General features: G+C 50.4%; 1 pseudogene; it reads left to right on the top strand.

The window, feature by feature from the left end:
• The first annotated feature begins 50 nt into the window (after positions 1-50).
• LOC118756551 lies at positions 51-1,254 on the top strand (annotated as a pseudogene).
• The last annotated feature ends 2,236 nt before the right edge of the window (positions 1,255-3,490 follow it).

A 3,490-nucleotide genomic window follows, 5' to 3' on the forward strand; every position in this document is an offset into this window, starting at 1 on the left:
CGGTTGTAGTGTTACCGCCAAAGCGACGCTACAGCGCAGGGGTGCCACAGTCCACGAAGACTCGGACCTCGAAAGCGGTGCGAGCGTTTGCACGCAAGAAGAGGAGGCCTTGCTACGCTCTCCGGGGGATGCCAAAGGTGCTTGTTCGGCATCAAAGAAAAGGCCTAGGGCAAAACCCAGTAAGGAGGGGTTGAAGGCAAAAGCAATATACAAGGCGGCGGTCAAAGTCCACGAGAGAGCAAGTCCAACCGGACGAAGGAAGAGGAGGAAAGGTTGGCTTGGGCTAAGGAGAAAATGGAGGAAGGCCGGGCGTACTACGCGGCAAGGCCACGATTCACTGCCACGGATCCGGGATTCGCAAACCGGATAGAGGAAGGAATCGCGGCTAAAAGGCAGCGGTCAGCTGAAAGCGAGACAGCAAGGCCAGCCAAAAAATCGAGACGCAGAGACGACGCTGCAAAGCCAAACGTCAGGCTCGATCTAGAGAGACCGACTACATCGAGAGCGGCGGCAATGGCCAGTGAGGTAGCCAGAAGACACCTTATCGTGGCACTCATAGACCGGAGCAATCCGCTGGGACAAATCTCTCAGGAGCACTGGGGAGCAGTAGAACATAAGCTGCTGGATGCGCTTGTCGCAAAAATGGATGGGGACCCCACCACGACCATGCCAACTTTCGATGGTGCGGGGTGGCTAAATGAGGTGAAAATAATAAAATGCAAGGACGATCCCTCTCTACTATGGGTAAAGGAAGCTGTTGCGACGCTTCAAGGCCTGTGGGAGGGCGCCGTCTTGGAGGTTGTGGACCGCAGCTGCATACCATCCATACCGAAAGCGAAGGTGCTCATACCCCGCACGGTAAAACCGGAGAATGCGCTGCGGCTTCTGCAGAGACAGAACCCAGACGTGCCGACGGGAGATTGGAGGGTGTTAAAGGTCACCAACTCCTGTAAGGAGGATGGCAGCCAAAATTACATCCTCCAAATCAACAAGCCGGCCGAAGACATACTATACGCTAGGTTCGGGAAGATGGCGTGGGGCATAGGTAGCGTATACCTTCGCCTGAAGAAGCGAAGCCTGGCCGATAACAATGCCAACACGCTGGAGGAGCGAGAGGTCGAGAAGGATCTGGGAGAGATCCTGGAGGCCACCTTGAAGCTCCAGGAGACCGAGAAGGGCGATCCGGAGATTCAACCCGACCCCGAAAAGAATCCTGATCCTTGCAGTGAAGGTTCTTCAAATAAATCTGCATAAAAGCAAGGTCGCCTCTGCCGAGCTCCTCCTCAATTTAGAGAGGATCGGCTACGATGCGGCGTTAGTCCAGGAGCCATGGATAGCGTCGGGAAACGTGGTAGCTGGACTAAAGTCGCAAACTTACTATACGCACATCCCGAGTGCAACAAACAGGGTAAGAACAGCTATACTGGTAAAGAAAAGTATACACTCTTATATTGATCTTAATTTCTCTTCAGATGATCTGACGGTGGTAGCTGTGAAGGATGGCAAGGATGATACAATACTCCTTGCATCTTGTTACATGCCTCACGACGAGGAGGCGCCACCAAACGAGCTCCGGAGGTTGGTGGGAGAGGCCGAGAAGGCGAAACGCCCACTCATCATAGGCGCGGATGCCAATGCGCACAACACAGTATGGGGGAGTGGAGATACCAACGAAAGGGGTGAGTCTTTACTAAACTTTATATTAATAAGTAATTTAGATATAGCTAACCGGGGTGAGGAACCAACTTATATTGGCCCTACCTCGAAGAACGTCCTTGACATAACACTCCACACTAGTGGGGGGAATCGGAGTACAGAATTGGGAGGTGCTTAGTACACCCTCGTTCTCTGACCATAGGTATGTAGGATTTCAGGTAAAATTCTCAGCCCGTACAAAAAGCGAAACCTTCAGAAATCACAGGAATACAAACTGGGAATTGTATGAAAGGGTAGTGAGGAAGAATTTAACCAAGCATAGGGTAAGTGACTCCCACTCTGAATTGGAGGAACTGGTAGTCTCACTTACCAACACTCTAAATAAAGCTTATTGCATCGCATGCCCTCCGCTACATGCCAAGCGAGGTTCAAAGCCACCTTGGTGGAACAGGGGGCTCGGAGCACTCAGGAAAAATGTTAGGGAACTCTTCAAACTGGCCAAGGTAGCCGATGACGAGTTCTGCTGGATGGAATACAAGGAAGTACTTAAGGAATACAAGAAAGAGATTCGTAAATGCAAGCGGGAGTCGTGGAAGAGCTTCTGCGGCGAATTAGAAAAAACAACCGAGGTAGCCAGGCTAAGGAAATTGCTATCCAAGAACCCGACTAATCCAAGGTTACTACGTAAAAAATGTGGAGAGTGGACTGGAAGCAGTGAGGACTCACTGGAAGACCTAGTCAACACACACTTTCCGGGGTGTACAGACAGCATAGATCTGCAACTTTTAGGAGATAGCGTGGAAAATGTCCCCCCGGACATCATAACGGAAGAAAAAATACGGTGGGCAATCGATGGCTTCGGGCCGTTTAAGTCCCCAGGCACAGACGGTATCTTTCCAGCCATGATGCAAAAAATTTCCGCAGTGCTGACACCATACTTGAAAACAATATACGAGGGATGTTTAAGACTAAACTATGTGCCTGTCCTTTGGAGAGAGGCGAGGGTCGTATTCATACCGAAGGCGGGCAAGGGAAATCCCCTCTATTCGAAAGAATACAGACCAATTAGTCTAACTTCATTCCTTCTAAAGACGCTCGAAAAGATTCTGGACGCCTACATTAGGGATAAGCTGCCGTCGGCCAGCATATCAAAGGCGCAGCATGCCTACACGAAGGGTAGATCCACTGAGACTGCACTTCACTCACTAACCGCGGTAATAGAAAAAGCTCTGGAGCATAAAGAATATGCCCTAGGGGTCTTTCTGGACATAAGCGGGGCATTTAATAATGTCTCCTATGAGGCAATAATGGAAAGCCTAGAAGCAGCCCAGGTAGAGTCTGCCATCCTACTATGGATAAAAAGCCTGCTGAGCTGCAGGAAAATTAAGGCGGAGTGGAACGAAGCCAGGTTGCTCAGACTAGCGCATAGAGGAACTCCTCAGGGTGGTGTTCTGTCACCACTCCTGTGGCTACTCGTAGCGAATGAGCTTCTGGGAAAATTCGAAGGGAAAGCACCCAGACTAATTGCCTATGCGGACGACATAGCTATAGTTGTTACGGGGAAATTCCTAGACACCATCAGTAACGTAATGGAAAGCGCTCTAAGGGTCGTACATCGATGGGCGACAACAGTCAACTTAGAGGTAAATGCTGACAAAACGGATGCGGTACTGTTCACAAGAAGGTACAAAATCCCCGCGTGGAAACCCCCGAGGCTCAACGGGGCGGAGCTATCAATCAAGGATCACACCAAGTACCTGGGAGTAATTTTGGACAGCAAACTGATGTGGAAGCTAAATGTGGAGGAAAGGGTGAAAAAGGCCAGTGGTGCCCT

Source organism: Rhagoletis pomonella, unplaced genomic scaffold (genome assembly GCF_013731165.1).
Source record: "Rhagoletis pomonella isolate Grant_MI unplaced genomic scaffold, Rhpom_1.0 Rhpom_scaffold_10834, whole genome shotgun sequence".
NCBI lineage: Eukaryota > Metazoa > Arthropoda > Insecta > Diptera > Tephritidae > Rhagoletis > Rhagoletis pomonella.